Source organism: Rattus norvegicus, chromosome 2 (genome assembly GCF_036323735.1).
Source record: "Rattus norvegicus strain BN/NHsdMcwi chromosome 2, GRCr8, whole genome shotgun sequence".
In the NCBI taxonomy this organism is placed as follows: Eukaryota; Metazoa; Chordata; class Mammalia; order Rodentia; family Muridae; genus Rattus; species Rattus norvegicus.
Genome location: NC_086020.1, coordinates 62,066,785 through 62,076,800, shown reverse-complemented (window position 1 = coordinate 62,076,800; position 10,016 = coordinate 62,066,785). Strand labels below are relative to the sequence as shown.

Genomic DNA, 10,016 nt, shown 5'->3' with positions numbered 1-10,016 from the left:
ATACCATGCAGTTTTTATCACTATTGCTCTGTAATACTGCTTGAGTTCAGGGATAGTGATTCCCCCTGAAGTCCTTTTATTGTTGAGGATAGCTTTAGCTATCCTGGGTTTTTTGTTATTCCAGATGAATTTGCAAATTGTTCTGTCTAACTCTTTGAAGAATTGGATTGGTATTTTGATGGGGATTGCATTGAATCTGTAGATTGCTTTTGGTAAAATGGCCATTTTTACCATATTAATCCTGCCAATCCATGAGCATGGGAGATCTTTCCATCTTCTGAGGTCTTCTTCAATTTCTTTCCTCAGTGTCTTGAAGTTCTTATTGTACAGATCTTTTACTTGCTTGGTTAAAGTCACACCGAGGTACTTTATATTATTTGGGTCTATTATGAAGGGTGTCGTTTCCCTAATTTCTTTCTCGGCTTGTTTCTCTTTTGTATAGAGGAAGGCAACTGATTTATTTGAGTTAATTTTATACCCAGCCACTTTGCTGAAGTTGTTTATCAGCTTTAGTAGTTCTCTGGTGGAACTTTTGGGATCACTTAAATATACTATCATGTCATCTGCAAATAGTGATATTTTGACCTCTTCTTTTCCGATCTGTATCCCCTTGATCTCCTTTTGTTGTCTGATTGCTCTGGCTAGAACTTCAAGAACTATATTGAATAAGTAGGGAGAGAGTGGGCAGCCTTGTCTAGTCCCTGATTTTAGTGGGATTGCTTCAAGTTTCTCTCCATTTAGTTTAATGTTAGCAACTGGTTTGCTGTATATGGCTTTTACTATGTTTAGGTATGGGCCTTGAATTCCTATTCTTTCCAGGACTTTTATCATGAAGGGGTGTTGAATTTTGTCAAATGCTTTCTCAGCATCTAATGAAATGATCATGTGGTTCTGTTCTTTCAGTTTGTTTATATAATGGATCACGTTGATGGTTTTCCGTATATTAAACCATCCCTGCATGCCTGGGATGAAGCCTACTTGATCATGGTGGATGATTGTTTTGATGTGCTCTTGAATTCGGTTTGCCAGAATTTTATTGAGTATTTTTGCGTCGATATTCATAAGGGAAATTGGTCTGAAGTTCTCTTTCTTTGTTGTGTCTTTGTGTGGTTTAGGTATAAGAGTAATTGTGGCTTCATAGAAGGAATTCGGTAGGGCTCCATCTGTTTCAATTTTGTGGAATAGTTTGGATAATATTGGTATGAGGTCTTTTATGAAGGTCTGATAGAATTCTGCACTAAACCCGTCTGGACCTGGGCTCTTTTTGGTTGGGAGACCTTTAATGACTGCTTCTATTTCCTTAGGAGTTATGGGGTTGTTTAACTGGTTTATCTGTTCCTGATTTAACTTCGATACGTGGTATCTGTCTAGGAAATTGTCCATTTCCTGAAGATTTTCAAATTTTGTTGAATATAGGTTTTTATAGTAAGATCTGATGATTTTTTGAATTTCCTCCGAATCTGTAGTTGTGTCTCCCTTTTCATTTCTGATTTTGTTAATTTGGACACACTCTCTGTGTCCTCTCGTTAGTCTGGCTAAGGGTTTATCTATCTTGTTGATTTTCTCAAAGAACCAACTTTTGGTTCTGTTGATTCTTTCTATGGTCCTTTTTGTTTCTACTTGGTTGATTTCAGCTCTGAGTTTGATTATTTCCTGCCTTCTACTCCTCCTGGGTGTATTTGCTTCTTTTTGTTCTAGAGCTTTTAGGTGTGCTGTCAAGCTGCTGACATATGCTCTTTCCTGTTTCTTTCTGCAGGCACTCAGCGCTATGAGTTTTCCTCTTAGCACAGCTTTCATTTTGTCCCATAAGTTTGAGTATGTTGTATCTTCATTTTCATTAAATTCTAAAAAGTTTTTAATTTCTTTCTTTATTTCTTCCTTGACCAGGTTATCATTGAGTAGAGCATTGTTCAATTTCCACGTATATGTGGGCATTCTTCCCTTATTGTTATTGAAGACCAGTTTTAGGCCGTGGTGGTCCGATAGCACTCATGGGATTATTTCTATCTTTCTGTACCTGTTGAGGCCCGTTTTTTGACCAATTATATGGTCAATTTTGGAGAAAGTACCATGAGGAGCTGAGAAGAAGGTATATCCTTTTGCTTTAGGATAGAATGTTCTATAAATATCCGTTAAGTCCATTTGGCTTATGACTTCTCTTAGTCTGTCTACATCACTGTTTAATTTCTCTTTCCATGATCTGTCCATTGATGAGAGTGGGGTGTTGAAATCTCCCACTATTATTGTGTGAGGTGCAATGTGTGTTTTGAGCTTTAGTAAGGTTTCTTTTACATATGTAGGTGCCCTTGTATTTGGGGCATAGATATTTAGGATTGAGAGTTCATCTTGGTTGATTTTTCCTTTGATGAATATGAAGTGTCCTTCCTTATCTTTTTTGATGACTTTTAGTTGGAAATTGATTTTATTTGATATTAGAATGGCTACTCCAGCTTGCTTCTTCTGACCATTTGCTTGGAAAGTTGTTTTCCAGCCTTTCACTCTGAGGTAGTGTCTGTCTTTGTCTCTGAGGTGTGTTTCCTGTAGGCAGCAGAATGCAGGGTCCTCGTTGCGTATCCAGTTTGTTAATCTATGTCTTTTTATTGGGGAGTTGAGGCCATTGATATTGAGAGATATTAAGGAATAGTGATTATTGCTTCCCGTTATATTCATATTTGATGTGAGGTTATGTTTGTGTGCTTTCATTCTCTTTGTTTTGTTGCCAAGACGATTAGTTTCTTGCTTCTTCTAGGGTATAGCTTGCCTCCTTATGTTGGGCTTTACCATTTATTATCCTTTGTAGTGCTGGATTTGTAGAAAGATATTGTGTAAATTTGGTTTTGTCATGGAATATCTTGGTTTCTCCATCAATGTTAATTGAGAGTTTTGCTGGATACAGTAATCTGGGCTGGCATTTGTGTTCTCTTAGGGTCTGTATAACATCAGTCCAGGATCTTCTGGCCTTCATAGTTTCTGGCGAGAAGTCTGGTGTGATTCTGATAGGTCTCCCTTTATATGTTACTTGACCTTTTTCCCTTACTGCTTTTAATATTCTTTCTTTATTTTGTGCGTTTGGTGTTTTGACAATTATGTGACGGGAGGTGTTTCTTTTCTGGTCCAATCTATTTGGAGTTCTGTAGGCTTCCTGTATGTCTATGGGTATCTCTTTTTTTAGGTTAGGGAAGTTTTCTTCTATGATTTTGTTGAAGATATTTACTGGTCCTTTGAGCTGGGAGTCTTCACTCTCTTCTATACCTATTATCCTTAGGTTTGATCTTCTCATTGAGTCCTGGATTTCCTGTATGTTTTGGACCAGTAGCTTTTTCCGCTTTACATTATCTTTGACAGTTGAGTCAATGATTTCTATGGAATCTTCTGCTCCTGAGATTCTCTCTTCCATCTCTTGTATTCTGTTGGTGAAGCTTGTATCTACAGCTCCTTGTCTCTTCTTTTGGTTTTCTATATCCAGGGTTGTTTCCATGTGTTCTTTCTTGATTGCTTCTATTTCCATTTTTAATTCCTTCTACTGTTTGATTGTGTTTTCCTGGAATTCTTTCAGGGATTTTTGCGATTCCTCTCTGTAGGCTTTTACTTGTTTATTAATGTTTTCCTGTGCTTCCCTAAGTGTGTTCAGGTCTTTCCTGAAGTCCTCCAGCATCATGATCAAATATGATTTTGAAACTAGATCTTGCTTTTCTGGTGTGTTTGGATATTCCATGTTTGTTTTGGTGGGAGAATTGGGCTCCGATGATGGCATGTAGTCTTGGTTTCTGTTGCTTGGGTTCCTGCGCTTGCCTCTCGCCATCAGATTATCTCTAGTGTTACTTTGTTCTGCTATTTCTGACAGTGGCTAGACTGTCCTATAAGCCTGTGTGTCAGGAGTGCTGTAGACCTGTTTTCCTCTCTTTCAGTCAGTTATGGGGACAGAGTGTTCTGCTTTCGGGCGTGTAGTTTTTCCTCTCTACAGGTCTTCAGCTGTTCCTGTGGGCCTGTGTCTTGAGTTCACCAGGCAGCTTTCTTGCAGCAGAAAATTTGGTCTTACCTGTGGTCCCGAGGCTCAGGTTTGCTCGTGGGGTGCTGTCCAGGGGCTCTCTGCAGAGGCAGCAACCAGGAAGACCTGTGCCGCCCCTTCCGGGAGCTTCAGTGCACCAGGGTTCCAGATGGTCTTTGGCTTTTTCCTCTGGCGTCCGAGATGTGTGTGCAGGGAGCAGTCTCTTCTGGTTTCCCAGGCCTGTCTGCCTCTCTGAAGGTTTAGCTCTCCCTCCCACGGGATTTGGGTGCAGAGAACTGTTTATCCGGTCTGTTTCCTTCAGGGTCCGGCGGTGTCTCAGGCACAGGGGTCCTGCTGCTCCTGGGCCCTCCCCTACGGGAACCCAGAGGCCGTATACAGTTTCCTCCTGGGCCAGGGATGTGGGCAGGGGTGAGCAGTGTTGGTGGTCTCTTCCGCTCTGCAGCCTCAGGAGTGCCCACCTGACCAGGCGGTTGGGTCTCTCTCTCACCGGGTCTGGGAGCAGAGAGCTGCTGCGGGCTGGGATCCGCGGGTGTGGGACTTCCGGTAAACACAGAACGTGCCCGGTTCTAGAGAAATTCTGCTTCCGTGTGTCCCAAGCTCACCAGGCAGCTTTCTTGCAGCAGAAAATTTGGTCTTACCTGTGGTCCCGAGGCTCAGGTTTGCTCGTGGGGTGCTGTCCAGGGGCTCTCTGCAGCGGCAGCAACCAGGAAGACCTGTGCCGCCCCTTCCGGGAGCTTCAGTGCACCAGGGTTCCAGATGGTCTTTGGCTTTTTCCTCTGGCGTCCGAGATGTGTGTGCAGGGAGCAGTCTCTTCTGGTTTCCCAGGCCTGTCTGCCTCTCTGAAGGTTTAGCTCTCCCTCCCACGGGATTTGGGTGCAGAGAACTGTTTATCCGGTCTGTTTCCTTCAGGGTCTGGCGGTGTCTCCGGCAGGGGTCCTGCCGCTCCTGGGCCCTCCCCCACGGGAGCCCAGAGGCCTTATACAGTTTCCTCTTGGGCCAGGGATGTGGGCAGGGGTGAGCAGTGTTGGTGGTCTCTTCCGCTCTGCAGCCTCAGGAGTGCCCACCTGACCAGGCGGTTGGGTCTCTCTCTCCGAAAGTTCCTCCTTTAAAGTGAAGTGCTCAATGAGAAGATGATAACCCTTTAATCCCTTTAATACGTTAGCATATTCGTGTGACTTACATAAACAAGATCTTAAGGGTCTGTGAAACTGTCTCCCTGTGACAATGCAGACAAAGACAGGGGTTCATGTATTTCTTTAAGCTTCTCATCAAATCGACCCAGGGTTAGAAACAGCAAGTTACCAAAGCTACTTTTGCAAAAGCAAGGGGACAAAAGGAATCCTGGGTAAGGATACATAGCCCTATTATGATCAAGCACAAACACATAGATGTTCTCACATGTGTACCTGCACCTATGCGTGTACACACACACACACACACATACACACACACACACACACACGAATATGTATACACAAAACAATCTGCAAACAGCTTCCAAAGAGGAAAGCTGGTGAGATTTTTTTTTTCCTTTTCCTTTCCCTTTTCTGTAGCTCCAACACCAGCTGTTGGCCTGTTCATCATGTGGCTGGATGCCAAAATCATTCTGTTGCCTCTTCTTTATAGTACAGAGTGGGAGAGTTAGCATGAGAAGGGCTCCAAACTCCAATGCAAACTGATTCACTTTGGGATATCTGCATTATACCTCGGCACTAGTAGGCATTGGGTAGTTGACCCACTTACATTGCTTACTATGTCTTCCTTTGGGATTGTATAACATGGTTGTAGGGCCTTGGCTTGAAATGAATCATCGAGACTGACTGTGGACTGTGGTAATTGAGCAACCCAGTGGAGACAGTCAGATGAAAGCAGTTAGGATGTGTTTTGACAATAGGCTTTTATACTGACCTTCATCAGAAGCAACAAAAATAGGATTTATCTCAGGCCAGAGAGGATCAGTGGCAAAGGATTTTTGTTGCTGCTGCTTTGTTCTTGTTTAAGATTTATTTATTTATTCATTTATTCATTCATTCACTTATTTATAAGTGCTCTATCTGCATGTATATCTGTACACCAGAAGACAGCATTCGGATCCCATCATAGATGGTTGTGAGCCACCATGTGATTGCTGGGAATTGAACTCAGGACCTCTGGAAGAACATCCAGTGCTCTTAACCACTGAGTCATCTCTCTAGCCCTAGTAGTAAAGGCTTTTGGTCCCCTTCACAATAACAGCCCAGCGAAGATTAGACTCCTCAAATCATTAGTCAATACAGACCTTCTATCCCTATGGCACCATTTCAGTTGCCCTCTCAAACGTTTCTCTTGTTAAATAGCTATGTGGCTACAACTTCTCTGCAGCTGCATCTTCCCTTCTTTGAAGGGTGCTGGGAAGCTATGACATCCTCATAGGGATCTAGGGAAGACAGGTATCTGCAGTAGTCAGGTAGTGATCACAGGAGGCTGGGCTCCATTCATCTGGAGTGATGCTAATGATCACTTAATTAAGAAGCCTGACACTGTTGTCACATGCTTCTCTGTTCACATCAGATCTGACTGACCAAGAAGAAGAGCCCGGGGGTTTCGCCAGCTGTTCATTTGTTAATTAATTCAAGAGATGTTTATTGTATGCCACGAAGCCTTCTATGCCCTGAGGATATGAAAGTGAGAACAGTCCATTGGCATTCACAGTCTCCATTCCAGAACTGATAACTGATCAGAATAAATGCTATGGAAAATACCGCAGGAAAGGTTGACAGAATCCTAGGGGATTAGTCAAGCTTACAGTTTTATGTATGGTAGTGAAAGAGGCCCCATTCTGAGGTGAGCCACCAAAAAACTCAAAGGGAATGAAAATCAGAAGGAGCCGAGGAGACATTATGTACATATCTGGGTAGAAATCCCTCCTGGGAGACAGAATGGGGCTTGCAATGATTCACTTATCGCCAACTAAGAAATGTTTGCATCACATCCTAGCCTGGTCTCTGGGAACAGGGCCACTCTTTGAATGAGACTTTTGGAGTTTGGACCATTTCTGCGTCTTAGCTCCTGCTACACTTTGGATATAGTTAAAATATGGCTCCCGAGGGCTCATGTCCGAGACTGTCCCTGAGGGGATGTATGAAGAGGGCAGAAACTTAATCTGACTGTGGTACTTAGAAGGGTTTGGATGCTGGTTGGGAATACAATTCTTTGCATGTGTTGCCTTGGAGGTTTTAAAAGAAGATCGCTAAACTCATTATGCACGTCTTAGCATCTTGCCGTGCGATGTGCTGTGCTACCTGGTCTTTGCCAGGAGTAAGGCCATCACTTGACGCTCCTCCACATTGGGTCTTCAGAACCCTGAGTCAGAATAAACGTTTCCTTATCATCAGCTATCCAGCCTCAAGCATCTGAGGGGAGTAATGAAAAACAGTTCAGTGTATGTTCCCAATATGAGGTATCTATTTCTTAGTACCTCAAATATTAGTTTCAGCCATATAAAATTACCAATAGGAAGCATTTTTTTTTTTTGGCTTTTGAAGTAGTCACTTTATATGAATTGACTTTATTTGGCAGAGCCATTAGGCATAATGAGAAAAAAGAAAAGAAAAGAGGTTTCTTATGCAAGCACCCATGTGTATATTGGAGGAAGGATTGGGTACATGTTAGTTCTCAGGAAAACTTTAGTTTCCTGAGAGAGTTTTAGCAGCTGATTCTCTCACACACAATGTGTAGGGAACTCATGTTTGTCCCTTTTCAATAAGTGGGCTTTGATGTCAGTCACCTTAGGTGAAGGGAGAGAGATGCTTTGAAGACAAAAAGTTGGGGTGTTCTTAGAGTTTCACAATGGGCTGGAGCAGCGCCTTCGGGTGGAGCTGTTCCGTTCTGTCACACCTTCCTTGTGTGGTTGGTTTGTGTGGGTATCCACGACACAGCTACTGATGGAAGTGTGGTTTGAACTTACAGGTCAACCATCTGTTCACCTTTAAGGCATGGATCACAAATGGGGCAGGTGATGTTGCCATCACAGAGCAGCTGTATGCAATGTCGCCATTTTTCTGTCTGAGTCACTTGCCAGCTCTGGCGCTGGACCCAAGATTATTCATTCAGTCTGTGGATGTCAGCTGCCATGGATATCAAACTCGCCAAGGCTTCAGGTTGTTCTGATAGTTTGTTTTAACGGCATCAGAAATGCAGACAAACACATCTGTGTCTATCCACAATGTCAGACTTTACCAGATAATAATAAAATTCATAATGGTAGCAATTTGCCAGATGCTCCCATTTTCCTTCATAATCCTGGCCAAATCACATACAGGTCCCTTTATTCCAATATTAATTGAAATAACTCTTTTCCTAACTAACAGACACTTACATGTGAAGGGGTATGTATGTGCATGCCGTGGCACACGTGTGGGGGTCAGAGGACAACTTGTAGGAATTCGTTTTCTTTTTTCTACCTTGTGGGCTTCCAGAATCAAACTTAGTTTGTCAGACTTGGTGGAATGTGTACTCATACAGTGATCCATCTCACTGCCCTCCCCCATCTGTGAGGCAGAGTCTCAAGTAAACCAGACTGACCTCAAACTTCCTATGAAGCTGAAATTGACTTAACATCCTTAGCTTAGCCATCCAGTGCCGAGAATGCAAGTCTTTCAATTTCTAACAAATTGTATTTTCTAAAAATACAAATGCCCATGCTCTATTCCAGACCTCTGAGAGGTTCTGGGACACTTAACTGACCACTGGGTCAAGAATTCTGGACTCGAGAACCTCTCTGTGATCCTTAGATCCATCCATAGCAGGATTAAAAAAAAAAACAATATCTGAGGTCCCCTCTGGAAATTCTGAGTCATAATTACTGGAGCTTAAGGGGGAAAATATCTCCCCATATAACTTATGCAAATTGAACTCTGTGAGTGGAAGACTGGAAGTTTGCATCATTAAACATTTCCTTAGAAAAATTGTAGAACCAATAAATGGAAAAGAGTGGAAGCATACAAAAGGGCAAAGGCCAGACAGTGTGATGTTGACCCACAGTCACCAACAATTTGACCAGAAGACCCAATTCTTATCTAGAGTAAACAACAGAGGAAATCATCTTCCTGTAAGTCAAGATGGCAGACAGTCAAAGTGAAAATAAACAGACCTCTGCTCCCAGAGGCATTGCAAGTGGGGCTGCTGGGTCACATGGGTGTCAGTAGGTGGCAGAGAGGAGCGAGGCTCTGTCTACACTCGGTGTTCTGACCTATGAACATTGGAATGATTAGTAGCTTAACAGTCCCTTCAAGAAGTGAAACTGAGAGGACCTCCAGTCCAGTCCACTGTGCAGACCTTGGGGTGGAGTGAACCATGCTCAAGATAACCCCTACCCAGTGCCTTGATGCACAAGTGGAGCACAGCATTTCTGAGACCACACCTGAGATGACCCTAGATACTCAGAGACCCCAGGCAAGCAGAGTAAGTGTTGGAGAACTGGAAGAGAAAGAGAAACAGAAGGATGTGGGCACAATGAAGAGAGGCAGAACTAGAGATTCAAGGGTAGTGAGGAACAGCCTGATGTGAGTCACCAATGATGCCCCTGGGTCCTGGCCTATGTCACCACTGGGGACCATGATTGGGACCATGGCCCTGCAACAACAGCTGGAGGCTTAGGCAATGGCAGATGTTCCAGGTCTGGGCTGTTACCCAGTGACACATTGATGTATGAGGGCTCTACAGAACTGGCCACACCCGTTACCTCAGCATTATGGGAGAGCTGGCCCAGGGGGTATGAATGTAGGAAAGTTGACCCAGGCAGCTGCAAGACTTAGGAGAGTGGGCCCAGCACACTGAGGGAGTTGTAGAGCCCCAGGGATGTGAGCGTGGGAAAGCTGGCTCCACAACTTGTCTGGTATGTGGCAATGTGAGTTAGTGAGAGATACTGCCACTCAGCTGCCACAGGATGCTGGAGGGCTGGAGAGCAGGCCCTGCACCTTGCTTGCCTGAGCTGCACAGTAGAGCTGGTCCTGGCTGTGGAGTTGTA

At 43.6% G+C, this 10,016-nt stretch overlaps 1 non-coding gene across 1 annotated transcript; it reads left to right on the top strand.

Annotated features, from left to right (window-relative positions):
* Positions 1 to 9,141: 9,141 nt before the first annotated feature.
* On the top strand, positions 9,142 to 9,273 carry LOC120101289 (small nucleolar RNA SNORA17). The gene has a single exon (XR_005501664.1). It is a non-coding gene; the product is annotated as a small nucleolar RNA SNORA17 (small nucleolar RNA).
* The last annotated feature ends 743 nt before the right edge of the window (positions 9,274 to 10,016 follow it).